A 23,435-nucleotide genomic window follows, 5' to 3' on the forward strand; every position below is an offset into this window, starting at 1 on the left:
TAAAGACATGATATAAAATAAAGCAAAACAAAGTCATAAATCAAGAATGAAGCCTTCCCTGGTTTTTTTGTTGTTTTGTTGCTTAAAGCTTGCCATTAGCAAGAAAGCAGTGAGGCTTGTGTGGGTGGTTCGATCTCACATTGGTGGGTTCCAAAATGCCTGTAAAAAGAAATTTCTCCAGGACAATGTGTTGTCTAGAGCAACATAGGTATATCCCCCTGCTTTTTTTCTGAAGAGCTGGTCAGCCACCCACACATTAAGGCAAAACATATCTCTAACTCCTCTGTTAGTCTTAACTCTCAATTGGCAATCAGACTTGCAAATTAGATTTCAGAGAGCAGACCCATGTTCGCTTTGCAGCTCCTCATCTGCAGACACTTAAAGCCCAAGGGAAAATCTCCTTCCCTCTGGAATCTGCATATTAATGTGTCTTTGCTGAACCAGGAAAGAGCTGCTCATAAAAATAAAAAATAAATGAAATAAAAAGCCGTGTTATCTGATTGATAGTGTGATTTCTCCTAGTCACTGTTCTGGAGAAGTCAAATGTTAAAGGATTGATTTTTCTTCTTTAATAAACAAGCATAGAGTTGAAGGATAGGAGGCCAAGAGCATCTCAGAATCTGAAAATGATTGTTTAATTGAGGTTGTTTTTCTTTCTCTGAAGAACACCTTTAGGTGATGATGTTGTTAAGACTGTAATCTTATTTTATGACTAAATCCCCTCTTTTATAATCGGCATATATATATATTTTGGCAATGTGATTTGCCTTCAGTGCAAGATCTAAACAAGTTTGGTCATTTGCTTAGGGAGAAAATGAACTCAATACATGAGCTTAGCCTGGCAACAAGCTTGATGGATTGCTGTCTCCTTTAGGGAGTATACTATAAGTGGCTTGTTGAATGCAGACATGATTGTGTCTTCAAGTTATAATATACCCTTTCCTTCGAAGGAATACAGAAATTTCATTAATAGTATGTGAGGCAAAAAAAATAAATAAACTAGCAATGGGCCACATTGCTACATACGTTCAGCATCACATTAAAGTCCCAAGTGAACATCAATTACCACATTAAATGCAGTTTCTATTTCAAGCTAGATTGCAAAGCAATAAGATAATGCCACAAGCTTTCAAAACGGACACATTTTAATTGATCAACCTGTACTCCTTGAATCCAAATGAGCCCTTTTTTCATCCCCAATGGGGAAACCCTAATTCTAGGTCAGCCCAAGAATGTAGGAGAGGGGATTTCACAGAATGACACAAATTAGTAGTGTTCCTTACTGGAGCCTAATCATAATGGGAAGCTTTTTGTAAATCTCTTAACTGCTCCAGTTAAAAATGAGGTGTTCATTTGGGTAATTATCATCCCTGATGCCCTGGGCCCAACTTCTAGAATACCACTGTGTCATTCAGCTACTCAGTAAGTAATCTTGGAAACAAAGCTAATTACCTTCCAATTTGTGCTCTCAAAATGGAAAGATCATACAAAATGAGTGGCTGAGATTACTCATTTCTGGTGGCTTCTGCTCTAAAGTGTGTCCCACACAATCCTAGACCCAGTAAGGCCTTTTCCTTTCACTCTCTTAAGCATAGCATAACAATGTCCCATCAGGTGAGGGGAGGACAATGGGGAGTTGGTTCAGGCCTAATGAATTTGCTGTGTTTATCCCAGCATCCATACATACTTGCCATACATCCTACTACATAGTACAAATCCAGGGATTTTGAACAGAGTAAATATTGTACTCAGATACCTTAGAGCATCTAGTGTAGTGACAATGGTATCCCTTATAGTATGAACACCAAAATCTCATTTGGTTAACTTTCACTTTACATATTCAAAACAGTATTGTTCTCTCTCAATGAACATTTAACTACTTGAACCTTATTTCTCCTCCATGGAGAAGTTGCATGGGGGTTGACTAGTTGTTTACAAACCCATATGACAAACCTGCTTCAACATGATATATGTGTTTGTTTTATTGTTGTTTTTGATGTAGGTGTTTTACTGTGTTCCCCAGGCTGGCTTCAAATCCTGGATTCTAACGATCCTCCTACCTCAGCTTCCTCAGTAAATTGGACTACAGGTGCAGGACACCCCGCCAGGCTCATGTATGGGGTTGGGGATTTTTGTTTGTTCAGTGCTGGGGATTGAACACAGGGCCTATGTACATTGGGCAAGCACTCTGCCACTGAGCTATATCTTCAGCCCACACTGAATAGATTTTTAAAAGAGATAATTAGCATGAAATGTGTGAATTTTGGGAATTATGACTTCATCAAAATTTAAGACACTTCTTATATTACAGTATATTTGCTGTCCAATGAATGATAAGAATGTAGAATTTCTTCAATCTTATACATAGTGAATTTGAGCTTTTATAAAATAAAGTTCATATAATATTTAAAACTCTCAAAAATCCATTGCAGTTGTGTCCTGACTTTGGTCGGTATTATGCTGCAAATATGCGTTGGGAGATTTATTAAAACATGAAGACAATTTTTATAACAATAAACCATATCTTCTTTTGAAACTGAACACTGATCATTTAAACAAAGTGAGCACTGAGGTAGATCTTTTTTTGTCTGTCAGGGCCTGGGTACTGTTCCTGATAGTGTTCAACCACTTGGAGCCACAGCAACACTTCCAGTTTCTGGTGGTTAATTTTAGTAAGAGTCTCATGGACTTTCCTGCCTGGGAAGGCTTTGAACCATGATCTTAAGATCTCAGCCACTTGAGTAATTAGGATTACAGGGGTGAGCCACCAGTGCTCAACTGAGGTAGATTTTTTTAAAACTATACATAGCATACAAGTTAGAAAGAAATGAGACAGCTAGAGGAAACCTAGTACCAAGTTATTTACAGACCCTTATCGTCTGGAAGAGTATATTTTATTATGGTTGGTTCTGATTGATGGTTTCCTTCCCATGAGTATATAATAGACATAGATAACCAAGATCAACTATAGCCTGGAACCTACAACCAGATGGGCCTCCTTTTAGGAAGCCATTGATTCATTAGGCATCACCAAGTCTGTGTGCATTCACATGTGAGGGCAACTGACTTCCTTCTGGAAATCAGTCTCTACAAAATAGAAAAATAAGAGCATCATCTCTACTTGAGATATTAAAAAATGCATTGGATTCATTTTTTTTACAATAGCTGGTTCTAAAAAAAAATCATTTACCACCAGAGACAGTATAGAGGTCTCTTCATACCAGACAGGGACATGCTTGCTTTTCAGAGTGGTCTTTGATAATCTGGTCCCTCATGCCTTCAGATTTTTCAGTTGTTTGCATGATTCTTCTTGGTTCATGATAGCGTTGGACATTGATTGAGTTTATCAAGAGACCCTCCGTCTTAACAGGAGGCATATTTCACTTCCCATTGCCCAGATAACATATGATCAGCCTGTGTATTTTGTTCTGATCTCTTAGCTTTACTTTATTGTGTCTTATAAAGAACTTTATTCCGTCTGGGTAAAGGGAATTTCTGAGCCTTTTGTGGAAGTAGAGTGCACAAACCATAAAGGTCATCCTTGGAGAGGGAATACCAGCAATACTCAACTCCCAGGCCGTATTTAAGTTCATATGCAATGATCAGTCAGCCAGAGTGTTCAACATGGTGCCCAATAATTCAGAATGAAAAGCTCTCTCTCAGGACAATATAGAATTTGCCTCTTATATCTTATTTCTCTCTATTTTCAAGAATATGTAGCTCTCTGAAGATAGGAAAATCAATTTAGTCTAGATTCATATTTTACATTTCCTCAAATATTTATTTGAACTCATAAAAAGTTTATTGACACAATTTGAAAGGTGAAGAACTAAAATATATTCCAAATATTCATAAAAAAACTATGGGAAGTAGCTTAGACAACTTTTCAGGAAAATTGATGTTTTGCACATCTCTCATATCCTCCTCTGAAACATATCAGGTCCCTCTGTAAAACCATAGCCTCCAGGTGGTGAACTTGTGGACTAATTTTCTCTGCAACATGCTAAATATGAAGATAAATTGAGAAATTCAGCCAACTAAAAGGAAGAGATACAAATGTACAAACAGGCCATTTCCACTAGAGTCTCAGGGAATTCAGGAGATTCATACAAATATATAAAAATTTTAGTGAGCTGTATTCATTTGAATCCATTCTCTTCTGCCTTAATTCTTCACATCAAGCCTGCAAAAGAAAAAGCAAAGAAACCATCAATTTTTCTTCCTAGTTTTATTAAGGTATGACTAACAAAATTGTATATATTTATCATGTGCAATGTGATGCTTTCATATATGCATACATCATGAAATGATTCAATCAGGAAAATTAGCATATCTATCAACTCACACACTCTTTGTAGTTAGAACCTTTAAGATGTTTTCTCTTAGCAATTTTCTGGTATACAATACAAGCTATAGGCACCATGCTTTACCATAGAGCTCCAGAACATAGCATCATATCTAATTGAAGGTTTAACATTATATGTTGTGTCTAGTGACTTAAGTAATTACAGAGTAAATCAGAAATGGCTTCCCAGTGAAGGGCTAATCTTGTCTGAGATAAATTTGCACCCAGAGCTCCAATCAACCATTCTCTTTATCTATCACCACTTCCATCTAACTGTAGTTTCCTTCCAGTATTTGGGTAGGGTATCATTTCCTGACTTTGACCATGTGACTTGCTTCAGCCAACAGAATAAGTCCAATGTGATATTGTGCCTATTCTGAGCCCATAGCATAAGAAGTATTACCTGCTTTTGCCTGCCGGCTTGTAACTCTGTCATTGCTATAACAAGCATGTGCCAGGGTTGCCTTCTGATTCCAGAAGAAGCTTGAGAAACATGGGGTAAAACATATCAGCAAATAGCCTCAATAGGGTCACACTAGTGCAGAGCTTCTTGTTGAGCTAAAAACTCATAAGTGCCTAGCCAAGATAAACTAAGCACAAGAAACCTAGAATTGTGTGTGTGTGTGTGTGTGTGTGTGTGTGTGTGTGTGTGTGTGTGTGTGTGTGTAATGTATTTGGGTGTAGTATGTTATGCAGCAATAGCTAACTGACACAGTACTATTTGTTTTCAAATATAATGGAGGGATTTTTTAAACATTATTGACACATTAGTATTCTTCTTTCTGTATTTGTCCTTAGGTGAATCAGCTGAATGTTTTCTAAAAAGTAGTTCCTTATATTTTTTTTTCATTACTAATGGCCTGGGGGGGTGCAAAACATGCAGAGAAACATCCTCCCACTTCTCTGGCAGAAACTATGGATGTGTACTCTCCACAACCCTTGGTTTTCTCTACTTCAAAGGCTAGTGAATCCAATATTCTATTTCTCAGTCTCTCATATAGCTAGCATGAGCCACAGGACCCAGTCTGGCCAGTGAGCCCTTAGGAAAAGGCTACAGCAGAGAAGTTTTAGAAAGCTTTGCTTTCCTGAATATTTCTGTAGAGCTTTCTAGAAAGATCAGAAAACTCTATGTATCATTGAACATTTATAGCATTACTGTGATGCCAGCAGTGTTGTAAGAAGAAATTCACAGAGGTTGCAAAAGAAACTGATACAAAATCTCACAGCTGGTAAATGGAGAATTTGGGATTTGTAACCCAAGTTCCTGATTCAGGTTCTTTCCAGTCTACTAACAAGGACAGTTTGTGTGGTTCTTGAACAAAAAGGGAACATAAGAAAGTATTAAAGATTGCAAAACAAAATATTATCAATAATAGTGAACATCACCTCTTATATTAATCCAGCATTTCATTTCATTTTTGTTTTGTTTCCTTGTAGTATGAGATCTACTCACTTAACAAATTTTTAAGTATACAATACATTATTGTTGATCTTAGGTATTTCATTTTATATGACATCCTCCAGGTTCTTCCATCTTGTCACATGTACAGAGTATACGTCTTTTCCACAGTTGAATAGTATTGTGTTGTCCATTTATATCACATTTTCTTTATCCATTCAACTTTTGATGGATATTAATGAGTCCCTAGTTTTAAGACATTGTACATTTTTGGTCCATATTGTACATTTTTGGTCCATACCAATTCTCAAGAAGTATGATACCACCTCATCTCCAGTCCAGGTATTCTATATGAGATGAGATGACTAGCAATGTCACAGCCTTGTACTGATTCACAATGCCAGTCCCATCTCTAACCATTCTCTCTCATGGCTCTGCTCTCTAAATTCCTTGGACCAGATATTTAACTGCTTTTGTGACATGACAAGAACATTATGCCCCACCTTCTTTTGTTTATAACTTTTGACTGAAATCTTACCTCTCCATGACTCTCCATATAATGCACTGAACCATTATTTGTTATGTGCATCATCTGTCTCCACTTACGTTTCTTCTCATGTCTCCTGTTGTATTTCTCCACCAGTAGGCTATGACATTGTGTAGGGTATGAACATGTCCCATTCATTTTTACATCCCATTGCCTATCAAAGCTCCTTACTAGAGACTGATGAGTCAAACTACTGGAGAAAGGTGAACTGGAGTTGAGAGTATAGCTAAACTCACATTCTTTAAGGTGAAGCAGTAGGAATGAGTGAGGGGTGATAGCTGCAGTAAACCAAGAGTGCTGGTTTGTTTTGCTATTTCCTCTCTGTGTTGTCATTTGTATCCTAGGCACAAGCTCCAGCCTCATAATGACCACATTTTTCTCTATTCATCTTACTGCTGTGATCACTGTGCTGGGTGACAAATACAGCCAGCCTCTCTAGCTAGGTAAGAAGTCCATGACAAGTTGCCCTTGAAGCTGAGATATTCCTTGGACTTTTCTGAGTGGCATAAAAGGGGTGATGATCCATAGCAAATTGTCACTGAAGCATAATCTGTGAAGTGTAATTTCTGTCTGAGAAATATCCAGACTGTGAAACACCATCTGCAACCCAGAAATGGTCACCATTTATATGACAGGTTTGATATGGACTTTGATTACCATACATCTGTCCAACATAGGTGAAATTGTGGCCCCACTAGGAAATAGTATGTAGGCAACACTGACCTTAGAGGAACTTTATCCTTCCCTTTCATCAGCTGTACTTAAGAGCCAAAGAAGTCTAGAGCACTCTGGCCAAAAGGAGGATGTATAATGGGGGTAGAGAAAAACAGATAGAGATTGCATCAGTTTTTCTGCTTTGTGGCAGGGAGGGTTGGGGGGGGGGTGTTGTTACTGTTCTTTTGCTTTTTTTTATTCCAGTACTGGGCATTGAATTTAGGACCTGGGTGCTGTCTCTTACCTTTTTCACTCAAGGTTGGCATTCTAAAATTTAAGCCACAGTTTCACTTCCAGCTTTTTGATGGTTAATTGGAGATAAGTCTCGTGGAAGTTCCTTCCTACATTGGCTTCAAACTGTAACCCTCAGATCTCATCTTCCTGAGTAGCTAGGATTATAGATATGAGCTGCTGGTGCCCAGCTTAGTTTTGTGCCAGGCTAAACACCATGGACTCCATAGAGTTGACACAATATACAAAGTGAGCCTGGTTCTGTCTTCTTTGAATGAGTTGGGCAGGCACAGCATCAAGGAATGAAGGAAACATGGCAGCTATCCTGTAGATCACCCTGTCTCTTCAGTTCCTTCCCTCCCTCCCCAGGTTCCAGTAACCCAGATAGGCTGGACATGAAACTTTGCTCGTGGATATGGTCAGATTCTATCCTTTATGGAGCACAAAGCATCAGAGGTTCAGAGTCTCTGTCTCTGATCTCACAGGATTCAAATGCCTAAAGGATACCATAATTTAAAAATCATGCATCCAGAGTCTTGGGCTCCCTGCTCTGTGTCAGAGATTGAATTTAGAAATAGAAATCAATGGGAAGAAATCCAGAGCTAAAATTGGCCATGTTTTAAAGCACACTTGTTTGTCAGGGTGTTGGAATGTAAGTGTGTTGGGTGATCTCCAGGGCCACCCTGCATTACCACCTAGAGAACAACTGTCGGCTATTCTCCTGTGTCCTATAGTCATGTAGGGGACATTTGTAAGTATAATACAGATGGTTGAGGCTCCTGACTGAAAAGTCACTTGCCAGCCACCCCACACATTTCTGTACTGATTTTTTTAAAACTGAAAGGCCAAACTCTAGTTTACCTTTGGGCAACACACACTTTGACTGATGTAGGGATGAGAACACCAAATATCTCCCTTGTGTCACTCTAAGTCCAGCCTGAGTAGCATGTGATGTTTACGTCTTGCCATGATCCATTTATAGCTGTGTTACTCACAGTCACCATGGCCCCACATATATCATGTGGGAAATAAAGTCCACTGAACACTTGCCTTCATTTGGTCCATTAACCAGACACTCAGGAGGTGGTGCAACAATTACTTCCTCCTGTGTGGTGCTAAATCATAGCACCATAAACACAATACCACTCAAAGTTGATGGAAAGAAGGGCAGCATATCTTGCTATTGTTTCATTTGTAATGGCCAAACACATACTCAGAGAAAGATGGTTCAAATTTGAAAGCATCAGAGATTAGATAAAAGCTCAGTATGTTTGGCTCCCTCTGGAGTTACAAGGCACATCCACACACAATGTCCCATGTAACCATGAACATACCATGAGGGCAATGTGCAAGCCACATTAAGGAACATAATCACATGGTCAGAAAGATAGGACATGAAAATCTTCCTTATACTTGAGCAACACTGAATCCAGAATTTCTTTTATCCCAAACAGCTACTCATGAAGTAAATACAACAAGAGGTTAAAAAAAACAACATCAACTTAAACCCGTTCTTCTAAAGTATGAAACACCTGCTAATGTGGACTTGGCTATATCATAAAGACTTTGGTGGCTAAAATAAATATTGAAATGTTTCTACCAATAACTTTTAAGAAGCAGGGCAGATACAGGAGACACAAAAAACAAGAGTTTTATTTTGGCAAATTTCACACCTGAAATACAGTCTAAAGTATCTATATATAGAGGGCATGGGAAATCTGAGTGATGCTCAGGAAAAGGAAAATTGCATATCCAGGTCAAATGTTATTAAAAATAAATTCAGCCAATAGTAAGTGGGGAGACACACATCTGTACTCCAACATTTGGGAGGCTAAGGCATGAGGATTGTGAGTTTGGGTCCAACCTGGGCTATTAGCAATACCCTATCTCAAAAATTAATGAAATACATTTAAAAGGAGCTTTTTAAATGTATCCTATTGAGAATGTGTTGCATTGGCTAGCAAGTCAGAATTTGACGCTGTAGGCTTAGGCACAAAATGTGATTGGCTGGAGGAGAATGATAAAAAGGGCAATATTGCTGGGTGCTGGTTGTTCATACCTAGCTACTGAGAAGGCTGAGATCTGAGCATTGTGATTGAAAGCCAGCCCAGGTAGGGAAGTCCATGAGACTCTTGAATCCACTAAACTACTCAGAAAATTCTGAAATGATGCTGTGGCTTAAATGGTAGAATACTAGCCTTGAGCAAAAGAAGCTCAAGTCTTGAGTTTGAGCCCAGGACTTGCACCAAAAAAAGGAGGATAATATTGATTGAGGTGCATTGTACTTACAAACTGACATGTGAAACACTAACTCTTTTGTACATCTAAGATAATCAAAATATGATTTTAAAATGTGATTGACTCAGAATGTCATGGTCCTCCCTATCTTCAAACGGACCACTGAGTTTATTGGAGCAATAGTGACTCAAGATTTTCCTACCAAAGCAGAGCTTGGTAACATCTAGAGATAAAAAAAGTGATAGATTGAAGAGACTACTGTCTCCACCAAGTATCTTGAGTTTTCCAAAAATAGGAAAAATCCTTCTTTCTGCTATATAAGTGAACATCTTGGGGATATTTTTCCCAACCATTTTGGGTGTTTTGCTTTTGTGAAGTGCTGTGAATGGAACTCAGGGCCTCATACATGCTAATTACTGCTAATACATGCTGCCAACTGACCTATACAGCCAGTTCCTTTATGACTTTGGTGTACTATTTACGTATAGTTTCTTGCTTGCAATAGTTCAATTTAAATTTCAACATTAGTATATACAATCAGAATCATTTGTCAATAGCAGCCATCAGCACTCTAAAAATTTCAGAATTTAAGTGTCCAATAGCAGGAGTTCAATTAGTCAAATTGCTTTAGCCACATTAGCAATTATTATAAACACTGTGATATAATGAATGATAAATGAGATAAATAATACCAACAGGAGTAATTGTGAGTTCATTCCTTTTATTAAGATGCTAGTGTTTTGCTTTCCAATTTGCATGAACTCTATATAATTATGCATTTCATGCAAAGCACTTTTGTTCATAGACCTTGCTAGTTAATACTTATTATATTTTTAAGAACAAAATTATTTTTATCAGTATTTGAAGATCTGATTTTGATAGTTGCTCTTTTTTTTTCCAGTCCTGGGCTTGAGCTCAGGGCCTGAGCACTGTCCTTGGACTTTCTCAAGGCTACAGCTCTACCACTTGAGCGTCAGCACCACTTCCGGCTTTTTTCTATATGTGGTACCGAGGAATCAAACCCAGGTCTTCATGCATGGTAGGCAAGCACTTTAACCACTAGGCCAAACTCCCGGCCTTGATAGTTGCTCTTAATGAGTTTTAAGAAAGCTTAACTCAATAAATTTAATTTTTTCCTTCCAAACCATTCAACCAATAATTTTTAAGCTAGTTGTTGCCAAATCCTACCATTTGAAGACATCACCAATGGACTTTAACTACATAATCTTAAGAATTTAGAGGCCAAAACAATAGGCTATGTTAGACATAGTGGTGCATGCCTGTCATTACTGCTACTAGGGAGATGAAGTAGGAGGGAGAAACAAAGCCAGAGAGGCAAAGGCTTAAGAGTCTATCTAGGAAAAAAGCTGAAGCCAAAATAACTGAAAGGAGGGTGGCTCAAGTAGAACTCTAACCTAGCAAGCACAAGGCCCTGAGTTCAATCCCCAGGACCACAAGGAAGAAGAAAAAAAAACAACCATTGGCTATTTAAAATCTTATTTAACTCAGAATAGTAGGTTTTTACACTCAGTAATTCACACTTGGCTGTTCATCAAAATCATCTAGAGATTTTCTTTTATAATCCTAAACCCAAACTTCCCCCAGACCAATTGCCTCAAAAGTTCTCAGCGTACAACTGGTATGTCTAGCTTCCCAGAAACATTGATGTGCTACCACAATTGAGAAAATGAGGGAAGGGGTAACCCTGTTTACAAAGAAATGTTTTCACTACCTTGCTTATGTAACTGTCACCTTTATAATAAAATAAAAATTTTAGAGCACAGGTCCAGAAATATTTCTCAGATTTCAACATGCTGGTGACTTAAGGATCTTACTAAATAACAGATTTCAACTCAGAAAGTCTGGGTGGGAACCTGAGGTTGTGTGCCCAGCAAGTTTGCATGGGGGAAGGGGCTGCTGTTGACCACATTTGGAGAATGAAGGGTTGTCCTACCCCATAGACATTTGGCAAGGTAGGAAACATAATTTGTTATTAAGACCAGGAGAAGGGAACACCACTTACACCAGCCAGGATACTGCTCGCCATCTTCCACTGCCTAGCCCCCATGACAGAGTTATGCAGCATAAATGGCCAAAGTGCTGAGGTAAGAGAAACCCTGATCTGAAGACAACTACTTCTAGTAGAGGTAATATACCCAAACCTGAGCCAAGTCAGAGCTTTGTACTCTGGTATAATAAGTGGTTCCTTCTAAGAAGCATTGCTAATAAAACATGAGTGACTTTCTGATCAACTTTAATATGATTAAGAGCCTCTTCTGGGAGATTGGATTTACCCACCTCACTAAATTTGCCTTGTAACAGAATTTAATGATCACTTGTACCTGGGCTCACTATGTTATCTCCCCACCTTTTTTTCCTATTCCAAGTTTAGGAACTGCATTTTTGAAGCTTCTTTATAAGAAATTCTCAATTAAAATTCAATATGGGTTTATAATCAATCACTGTATGAGAAGAACTGCTTTAACAACTTTTGCGTTACCATCCTCTGACCTGATTCTCAAATTGGATCCTGATTTTACATCCCGCTTTCACAGCAGCCCAGACTTTACTTCCTACCTCCACTGTTTTCTATCTATATCATCTTGGGCAAATAATGTGAGAACTAATATTTTCCTGATTGATAAGAAAATACTAGTGTTGCCAGATGCCAGTATCACACACATATAATCCTAGCTACTTAGGAGGCTGAGACCTAAGGATCACAGTTTGAAATCAGCCTAGGCAGGAAAATTTGTGAGATTCTTATCTTCAATAGACTACTCAGAAAGGCTGGAATTGTGCCAGTGATCGCATATAGACATTCCCTACTTGTTTGTAAAGCATGACATTTGAAATATGATGTAAAAATCAGTGTTAATAAAATCTTTCCAAAAAAAGGCTGGAAGTGGCACTATGGCTCAAGGACAATGTCCAAGCCCTGAATTCAAGACCCATAACCAATGAGAGAGAGAGGGAGAGAAAGAGAGAGAGAGAGAGAGAGAGAGAGAGAGAGAGAGAGAGAATACTAGTGTCAAGCTCATATAATGGTTATGAGGATAAAAACGTTACAGCATTTATCACAGTCCCTACCACACAGTCACCATGTGCTGTTGCTATTATTCTGTGGCAAAGACCCACACAAATCTGATAAATCAATACATCCCTTCTTCTTTTTCTGTCTTACTAGCAATATTTCCAGTATTTATCATCTTAACTTCAAGCTCTTTGTGATGCTGATATTTGGGTGGAGAGAAGAATTACAGGAAGCAAATGGCTAGGCTACAGGGGCGAGAGAAGGGTAAGGGCTTGGGCACTCAACATTCTGTGATATTGTTCAAAACTAAATGTACTCATTACATGATTTATGTAAGTGTAACCCCTCTGTATATTATTTTTACAATAAAAATACATTTTATAAAAATCAGGAGGAAAGAAAGAAGGTAGGAAAGGAAGGAAGGAAGGAAGGAAGGAAGGAAGGAAGGAAGGAAGGAAGGAAGGAAGGAAGAGAGAAAAAGAAATTAAAGGGAGAGGAAGAAGGAGGGAAGAAGAAAGGAAGAAAGGAAGGGAATTGAGGTGATTAGTCTGTAAGTATCTGGGATAGAGGAACTCTGAGCTGACAGAGGAATCTTAGGCATTTTTACTCCATTTTGTCATGTGCTGTAAACTTTTCTTAGCTGTAGATCTGTATCCTTTATGATGACATTATTTTGAAATTGACTTCTTTTGGGATGTGGTTCTATTTTTAAATATCCTTCAAAGGCCTTAAAGGTAGAGACCAGAATTCCTGTCTATTTGGGATCCAGAATTTGCATGCCTGGTGAACCCATTAGACATGGTACTTCACAACTCAAAGGGAAGTCACAAAACAACAAAATGGAAGCCCACTCCACTGTGATACATGCTGCTCTACTGGGACAAATACAGGGACTATGAAAAGTCATTTTGTAAATAGTATTTAAGCTGAGACCAGATTGATGGAAAAAGAGTTCTCCAGCTACTGGATAGGAAATGGAAGATAAGAATATTGGAAAGGAGGGGCCGGGAATTTGGCCTAGTGGTTAAAGTGCTTGCCTAGCATGCATTAAGACCCGGGTTCGATTCCTCAGTACCACATACATAGAAAAAAAGCCGGAAGTGGTGCTGAGGCTCAAGTGGTAGAGCTCTAGCCTTGAGAAGAGCCAAGGACAGTGCTCAGGCCCTGAGCTCAAGCCCAGGACTGGCAAAAAAAAAGAATATTGGAAAGGAATATTCAAAGGCTTAGCGTTGTTAGGACCATCTCTGAATTGGGATAAATCTACTAGGGTTGGAGCAAGGAATACCCTAGGTAGACAGAAATAAAATACTAGAAAGGCCTAGTGAGTCTGAACCAGGTTTTACAAGCTCAGGGGTTTATGGGGGTCACTGGAAGGGTGGGCATCTGGACATTGACATTATCACTGTTGTGGGTTTGGGAAGAAGGGCTTTTTTCAAAAATCAGATTTCTGGGTTCTGGCAAATAAAAACAAGTTTGGAATGGTTTTGAGGCTAAAAGTACAGAAGTCACTTTTTTAGCTGTGGTAATTTGTGCTCCATTTGCTCAGCAAAGTCACACAATCTCACAAGAACAGTGAATGGATGAAGTTCGAGAAAGTTCTCTTAAAATCGAGAAGCCAAGCTTCTGGGAAAGCCAGGACTTGTTTTTTTAAAAAACAAAAACAAAAACAAAAAACAACTTTTAACTTGGGGATTGAGAAACAAGGATCTTCTCCATTAGCAAAAGCAGGGAAGGTTCTCCCTGAAGCATTTCACATCTCAAATGTCCATGAAGGGCTGAGGAATATTTCCACAGGTCCCAGAAGTATTACTTGGAGCAGTAAAATGCAAGACAATTGGCAGGTGACCAGACTTGTGCATGAGAATTGAGCAGTGCTTACATTTGGAAGTATTTTGTGAGCTGGCAGGAATTTAACCTTAAATCAAGTAAAAATGGGCAGTTCTTCTGATCCCATGGCTTAATTTATTGAACAGGGGAAATAAGCGTGGTGAAAGAGACAGATCTATTCCTAGTGATTTAACCATTAATAAGCCCTGCTATAAATGGAACACAGGAAAGAAGGTAGCTTATCAGAGAGCAAAGGAACTTCCCTATTAGCATCTCCTGGCTGGTTAAGTTACTCAGAAATGACAGGCCTTGTCGGTTTTGAATGGATTGAAAAAGGATAGAGAATAGATACAAGGGGTTTCTTTCTTGCTTCTGTTCTCAGAAGATAGCTATTTCCAGTATCATCCTAAAAAGAAAAAAAATACTATTTACCAAAGCCTTTGGGTTTGAGGTTTAAAAACTCTGTGTGTGTGTGTGTGTGTGTGTGTGTGTGTGCGTGTGTGCGTGTGCGTGTGTGCGTGCACACACGAACACACGTATACACCCACCAGTAAAATAAAAAAAAAAATCCAGTGCTTCTCCTGGGAACTCCTGAGGCTGGATCATTCTTTTTCATCTAGAATTAATGAAACTCCAACCCCTGAGGAGGACTTTTTCCTTCCATTGGTTTGGCTCTAATGATATCCTCTGGTTTTTTGTCGTTTTTTTTCTTTTGTTTTTGTTTTTTAACTTGTTCTGAGAAATCAAGAGATAACAAGAAATCTACTGCATATGGGAATAAGCTGAAGGGAAAAAACAAGTTCAAATGTATCCTTCAAATGCTGGATTCTTTTTTGGTTCCCTTCTAGATTTGGCCTTTTTGGAGACTTGCTCCTTAATGACTCCAAGAAAGAAGAAATCCTTTTCCCATGCTCAGGCTACCCTCTTGCTCACATGTCCTGTGCTTAACAAAGTCTCTCTCTGTTTAGAGCATTAGTGAAAGTGGCTTCATGTTTGGAAATGTTCTTTCTAATCTTTCTAATCTCCCCAAAGATAAATAACACTAGGCGTCTCAAATACACATGAGAAACTGTGAGTGATGGGGATCCATAGAGATGAAAGAAAAGCAGGCATGAGTCACCAGTGTCCAGCCTTCTTCTGCCCCCTTTTAAGCCCAGATGGCTCTTGTTTGGATTCCCATGGCAACTGGTAACTTGATATTTCTTGCCACAAGTCCTATCCTAAATAAGTAGTAGATCACGGCTACGTCACCCTATACATACTCTATGGATTTCCAAAAATGCTTGGCTGGTTTCCACTTTTCGAGACTTTCAACAACCTTAATATTCAAGCAAGGAAATGTTTTTCAAATCTAGAAAAAATTCAGTCTGTTTATCAAGGAAGGATATGAGAAACAGTGCAAGCTGCATATCAGAACCACCCTGTGAGCTGAGGAAAAATACAAATCCCTAGGCCTCTCCCTCCCTGGGAGTTAATTGGTCAGAACTGATTCCCAGGAGAGTCCAAGTGACTCTAATGTAAAATCAGTTCTGTGAGAATAATGCACATAAGTGCTCCACTATACGTGTAAGAAAATAGGCACAGAGTAGTCACAGGACTTCCTCCAATATGGCATAACTAGACAGTATGGCTGCCATGAAACAATTCAGGCTCTGGGACTAAGATAACTAGAACAAAAAAGATTTCACCCAAAAGCCAAGTCTGGACATCTTAATTGTTAAAAACTGGTTTCTGTTCTTCAGTCATAATAGTGGTGATCCTTTGTTAGACTTGGAAAATGTTCAAATTTCGAAGCTCACTTGTGATTTACTTCCACTACTAGGGTATCCATAAAATCATGCTTGATTGAAGATTAGCAAACTCAGGGTTTTGTCTTGGTGTGATTTTGGAAATTGGCAAGGTCATGTTTAAAAGTATTTTCATAGAAGTTTGAAAAAATTATTCCCCTTCTCTCTTTCTCATCATTGCATCATGAGACTGTGCTTGTTATCTACAAAGCATATTTAACTCGCCTGGGACCTATCCTGTCTGTCACATGGAGAGTCAGCCTGGGATAATGATGAAGAGTCACACATCTTGAACTGACTCATGCTACACTGTACAGTTGTACCATGTTGGAGAAGGTATTGTCTGTACCTCAGTTTTTCTTACCTGTATAATAGAGCTCTTATATGGATTACTCACTTGAGTTTCACAAGTTATGGTGCTCTGAACAGTGCCTGACAATTGGAAGCACTACAACAAGAATTCAAAATAATTGCCTCACTGATTCTTCATATATCTGAATTGTAGCAAAGAAGTCTGACCAGGTTTTTTCACTCTACATTTGAATGCTATCTATAAAACTATGGGGTGAGTGACAGGATAGTCATGAGATTTCTGAATATTCTAAACAAACTGGATGTCTGGATCAAGGATCAGTGGTTCTCACTCAACAACCAACCATGGAAACAGCAATAGCCCTGGAAACTGGACACAAATGAAGACTTTGAAAGTCATCACAGATCTACTGAATCACTTCAAGATTAAGGCCAGAAATCTGAGTCTTGGCAGTCCCTCCAGATGATTGAAATGTACATAAAAATTTGAGGACCACTGTTCCCTTTTCAGCCTCCCACAGGATGCTGTCCTTGGTGCTGCTCTATCCTCATTCTCCTCAAAGTGTATCAGTTAAACAGGAAAGTTTGCCTCTCAAACTGGCAGATTATGCATCCAAAGCCAGCCTGGGAAAACAGTGACACTATTCAATGCTACAATTTAAACCTGCAGTGATCTCCGTAGGTTGGAGGGAAGTGCCTGCCAAAATTCACACAATTATTTGATTTTTAGTAGAGAAAGTTTTATGTTTTTAGCCTAACTCTGGTTTCTTGGTGTTTTAACTCCTACATACTCTGTGAAATTGCAAGCAATGATGAAGTAGCCAGGCTCTGTGGTCCCAGTGTGCACCAAGATAAAGGATAAAGAATTGTAGCTGGTAATGGAAGGTTGACTTAGAGCTCAGAACAAGCCTTAGCTATCAGTCTTCAGAATTAAGAACTTGATCCCCTAGAAAGAAATAATGCCACCTAGAAGATAATACTGAATCTGGACTTTGCTATGAAAAGAAGGTAGTGGGGCTGGTAACAAGACTCTAAAATCATCAAGATGTTTTTACATGTGTTATCTGGGCTGCTCTAGAGCACTATCAACTGTTCTGGCTTGTCTGGACCCTGAGCTCCTATGCACTAAGAGCCCATGCCAGCCAGGGTATTGGAGACCAGCTGAGTTGGTAGGGTGGTAGTTGGTGGCTTGGCCCGCTCCTGGCAACAGAACATATAATTGGGCCATAATTGGATTGGATTGGATTTGGCTCAGAATGGTGCCCAAACTCTGTCTCCTGACAGATAAGAAGCAGTGAACTTTGTATGTGATTCTACAGGGAGTCCACAACATCATTTCTTGGCTATTGGTGATGATAGAGCTTTTCAGAAGAGTTGACCTTTAGCATGGTGATATGGGAAGCAAAACGAACAAAAGTTTCCCCTGGATTCATTTATTCTTAGTATGCATGTAATGTCTTTGTATGTTTGCATACATATAAATAATACACTTATGTATAACTTTTTGTCATTAAGCAGCATAACTTGGGTTTATCTCAGTGGCAGAGTACATCCTAGCATGTGCAAGGCCTTGGGAATGATTCTCAGGACATTAAAAAATTATAATTAGGCAGCAAGAAAACAATAGAGGTAGAAATTGAGATAATACATTTTCTATTAAGTGCATCTATAAATAGAAATAGGTAGATTACTCTTGGATATCTTTCCAGGTTAATGAATGAAGTCCTTCTGGGTATAAGCAGAATCATTATCAAGCCAGTTCTGACCCTGTGGAGTAGTAGTTTGGAACTAATTACCCTTCCTTGGCACCAGCTGTGAACTGGGCAGTGCTCCTACCTTATTGATTAAAAGGGATTGCCCCTATTTTTTACACATATAACTTAAATAGACTTAAAATCCACTTCCTCTACAGAGCGATGACAAGACTTGCCCCCAGTCTTTCACCATATGTGAAGTTGAATGTCACACAAGAAGCAACTGCACATTCAATCCCTGCCCTACCTATCTTACCAAAGTGTTGAGTTGCTTGAAAGGGAATGAACTGGGAAGTAATTGTGAATATGAATAGTATTACTATCTTTAACCTCTGGCTACAAGATTTGCTTTTGTTGTTGTTGTTTTTTTTCCACAAAACTCCTAAGGAACCTGTGTTTATTGTCTGGCTCATGATTAAGCAGCCATTTCACAGCCTCCCAGGCCTGCTAGGTTAGCTGGAATCTGTATTTATTAACAATAGCCTGCCTGTTTCACTCTTATTACAAAGCACATGTCTCTCAATAGTGAGGCATATCAAAAAGAGGGAGAATATGCTCCTGTAGGATTTTAATAATTGGAAATCGGATGCGAAGGAGCATCACTAGGACAAGATGTCACAAAGAAAACACCCAGGGCACTTGTGCGTGTTCAGACTGACACAGCTCTTGGGCTCCCATCCACTCCATGCCAGACTCTAATAGTACATAACATATGTATGAAAGATTATTAAATGGGTGGAATGATTCCTTGTGGCTGTCAAGCCCATCTGAAATGCTCAGAAAAAATGATGTATGAAATTCATTTGCCTTTTCCTCAAGATTGGGAAAGCAGCAGCTCAATCTACACATGTTTTTTTTTAACTGATTCTCTTTAGAGAACAATCAGAAATTATAAGCAATTTCCTAGTTTAAAATTGGGAAAAGAAGAAAATCCCTTAAAGTCTCCAAAGCAAAATGAAAGGGCTCAGGTAAAATGTGTGTAATGTTGCTGTCTTGAAATAACAAGGACTCTGGAAACCAGAGCCTCTGCAGGTTTTGAAAACTGAAGCTGCAATGCCTCCTCCAGGAGAAACAGGACATCTGCAGATTAGAAATAATCTTGCCATCCCACACAATCTTTGGCCCTTTAAGGAAGGTGCTGCCAGATAATGTTTGCAAGCACTTTCATGAGCTCAGATCAGTAAGGATAATTAATGGGTTTTAATTTTCAATGCACTTTCTTCCTATTGCCTAGGGAAATATGCTGAGGTACTCCTTGGAGAGAATTTCACTTCAAAACCAACCAATTCCTGGTCTTTGAAGCACATGGAAAAGGGTAGAAGAATTGCAGGTACTGCAAAGGAGAAAAAAATAACTTCTGGATCATACCTGGTATACCATCTGAATCACCTCAGTGTTTGGTCCCCTTCTCAAGACTGGTGTTTTTATTACTAGTTAGAGATTTGGTTTGCAGTGGTTAAGAGGCCCAAAGTTGCTGAGTTCCTATTATGTCACAGAGCTGGAAGTGCAGTGTAGCTAGGTCCCACTCTTTCCCACCCAGTGGCACACTGGATGTTTCTCAGCCTTGGCACTATTGGCCTTTGTTGTGGGGCTGACCTGTTCACACTGGAGGGTGGTTATGGCATTCCTGGCCTTAATGACTTTCTACATACCAACAGTACTCAGCCTAAGCTGTGACAACCATAAGTTTATCATCAACCATTACTAAGTATCCCTTTAGGATAAGTATCTTCTTCCTTTAAAATAGGTTGTTCCCTCCTCCTCCTCCTCCTCCTCCTCCTCCTCCTCCTCGCCCTCCCTCTCCCTCTCCCCCTCCTCCCCCTCCCCCATCTCTGTTGTGGGACTTGAACTCAGGACCTGGGCTCTTTCCCTGAGGTCTTCTGCGCAAAGCTAACTCCCTACCACTTTGAGCCATAGTGTCACTTCTGAACTTCTGGTGATTGATTAGAAATAATAGTATCATAGGACCTTTTTAGCCCAGGCTGGCATTGAACCATGATCCTCAGATCTCAACCTCCTAAGTAGCTAGGATTACAGGTGTGAGCCATGGGTGTCCAGTTTTTTTCTCAATTTAATACAAAGAAACTGAAACCAAGGGAATATGTTAAGTGATACAATGGAGAATAGCAAAGCAAGGCCTCAATCCCCTCTCTGCCACATTTCTTTCAGAGGAATACCTATTTGCCAACAACTTGTCAAGCTATTTCCTTGTAATCTTCATCTTCTTTGCTCCTGTTCCAGCCCTTATGTGCTAATGTCCCCTCTCATCTCCTAACTCAAATTAATGCAGCAATGCTGTCTCATCATCTACCTCGAATGTAGTTGTTTTTGGCAAAGTGAATACACAAAATGAATGAGACGATCCATTCTAGAACGTTAATGTTGCTTGTGTGCACTGTGAAGTATAATAATTCAGCCTAATAATTCCTTCCTAGATAGAATTTCTGGAAATAGAGCATGCTTGCTTTCAGCTGTTTCTAGCTGTCCAGAGGAATTGGTATGAGCATCCTTTGTGCCAACTACATGGACACAAAAGATTCCAATCTGTTCGCTACTTCATCAAAATTTCTCCCAGTGAGAAGCCAGTTGACTCTCACCTGGGATTAAACCAGCCACCTCCTCACCATCTGCATAAAGCCTGAAACCAGGGGGTGTTGAATGATCAGTTCATGGACAAGAAAGAGAGGCAAGGAAGCCCAAGTTGAATTTGCATCTCTTGATTTGCTCCTCGTGATACCTTCTCAAATGCCACAGCATGTGCAGGAAGTTGAAACAAACAGCCTTGTCACGATGCAGCCCAGCCTGATTAGACAGCCTGGAATTCACTTCCCCAGTTTTCTGCGTGGGCTGCATACAGCGTGAGAGGAAAGGAAAGAAAAGACTTCATGACACAGAGATTGCTGCACCATAAACGACACAGACACGCCTGACAAAGCTCTTGCTCGTCCTGGAAGCAAAGGCAGGCTCAGCAGATACCTAGTCTTCTACTGCAGTTGTGTTAGTACCCTTTTCATGATAACCTTCCAGGGCTATCATTGGTGCTGCTCTCTTGTCTCCTTTCCTCTCTCTTCCCTTCTTTCCATCTCCTTATCTTTTCTTCCATCTCTCTTCCTTTCATGCATTCTCTGATATTGATGAATATTAACCTTCCCTTTTTATTTCAAGATTTTTTTTTGCCAGTCCTGGGCTTGAGCTCAGGGCCTGAGCACTGTCCTTGGACTTTCTCAAGTCTAGAGCTCTACCAGTTGAGCCTCAGCACCACTTCCAGCTTTTTTCTATGTATGTGGTACCGAGAAGTTGAACCTGGGTCTTCATGCATGCTAGGCAAGCACTCTACCACTAGGCCAAACTCCCGGCCCCGCTTTTTATTTCAAGACTTTTAAAGAGAGCAAAGTTTTTGTGCTGCCATGCAGTGTTTTAACCCATTAAAAATTGAACTGTACTGGGAGCTCCTATTCCTATTTGAACCCTCCATGCCTGGCATACTCAGGTACATATTTCTGTGGATCCTTCATGGTTAATCAAAAAGCTGGCTCCCAATGGATGAGTCAGTAAACAAATGGACAATCAAATAAAGAAACAAATAAGCCAGCATGTGAAAGTTGTACTTTGGTGTTCCTTTTGTGGAAGTACCAGCCTCTGAAAATTCTTTGGCCTTTGATTGTTTTACTCTGACTCAACATGGGGAAATGTTTTTAATGACTCACACTAAAAGGACATTTTTAAAGAATACAGTGGATAGTAGTGATTAAAAAGATTGACTGTGGAGTATAATAGATGTTGGTATGCCATTCTCTCCCTGTCATTTACAAACTAAAGAATGTAGATGGAGCACAAGATGCTCTTTCGGGCTTAAGAACCTAATCAATATTGATCCTTGTGGTAATAATAAAAATGACATTAATATTGGTTCTGATAATTATATTGAACACTCTGTGTGTGTGTGTGTGTGTGTGTGTGTGTGTGTGTGTGTGTGTGTGTGTGTACTAAGGCTTGAACTCAAGGTCTCATACTCTCTCTTAGTGTTTTCACTCAAGGCTGATGCATCTGTCACCTGAACCACACCTCTACTTCTGGTGTTTTTCTGGTTAATTAGGGGTAAGAATCTCATTGATTTGTCTGACGGGGTTGGTTTCCTCAGATCTCAGCATCCTGAATAGCTAGAGTTAAGGTATGAGCCACCAGCATCCAGCTGTAAACATTAATGTTTAAAAATATTTGGCAAGTAACTGATATAACCTACTGCTTTCAGATATAATTGAGACAAAAATATGTTCTGAAAAACATACTTGAATTTGAGGCCTATTACTATAACTCAGGAATAGTCTGTATGTCCCATAGATATGTTAATTTACTGTTTTAAAAACATATTGTACTTGAGTTCTTTACCCTTAAGTCTCGAGTTCTATAAAATGAATAGATTTCATACTGTTAATTACTGTATTTCCTTGTTGTTGTTTTTCGTCAATTGTGGGGCTTGGACTCAGAGCCTGGGCACTGTACCTGAGCTCTTCAGCTCAAGGCTACCGCCCTAACTCTGAAGCCATAGCACCACATCTGGTTTTCTACTAGTTAACTGGAAATAAGAATCTCACAATCTTTAGTGCCTGGGCTGGCTTTGAACCACAATCCTCAGATCTCAGCCTCTTGAGTAGCTAGGATTAGAGGCATGAGCCACTGTGCCAGGTTCTGAATGTTTTCTTATTATCATCTTAATTTCTGTAAAATGAACTACGTAGATTGCTTAGAGAGTAAAGTTTCCAGCAAGCTGGACCAGACATTAAACTTTCAAGCAGATATCTCAATATCTTATTATGCATTCTTAGCACCATTGATATCTGGGACTATCTCATTCTCTGTTGTAGGAGGCTGTCCTAAGCATTCTGGGATATTGAGCATCCTTGCTCCAGAGATGACAATAGCAATTTATCCCTTACCACACTTATGACAACCTAAACTTTTTCCAGACGTTGTCAAATGTCCCTTATGGGGAAAAAAGTCCACATAAACTCCCATATATTTAATGAAGAGCCATTGAGTGGATTATTTGCATTTCAGTATTTGGGAAGCAGAGCACGTGGTAGTTATAACTGTCCCTTGGCCCATAGACATTGACATGCCAGTGCACATAAATCTGCAGAATTGTGTCCTGAGTCACCTCTGCCTTCCATCAAACTGGCCAGAGCTGATATATTCTCTAGTTTTATCTGCTCCCTAAATGATCTCTCACCAAATCTAACTACCGCC

General features: G+C 39.4%; 1 protein-coding gene across 1 annotated transcript in view; it reads right to left on the reverse strand.

Annotated features, from left to right (window-relative positions):
* Positions 1-3,720: 3,720 nt before the first annotated feature.
* The window catches only part of Smpx (small muscle protein X-linked), a 52,576-nt gene continuing 32,861 nt past the window's right edge, over positions 3,721-23,435 (reverse strand). Inside the window, exon 5 of the mRNA XM_090327230.1 lies at positions 3,721-4,183. The gene's annotated coding sequence lies outside the window, so the exon portion shown is untranslated. The remainder of the gene's footprint in view (positions 4,184-23,435) is intronic.

The sequence above is a fragment of the Megascapheus bottae genome, chromosome X (genome assembly GCF_031878675.1).
Source record: "Megascapheus bottae isolate mThoBot1 chromosome X, mThoBot2.hap1, whole genome shotgun sequence".
Classification (NCBI taxonomy): domain Eukaryota; kingdom Metazoa; phylum Chordata; class Mammalia; order Rodentia; family Geomyidae; genus Megascapheus; species Megascapheus bottae.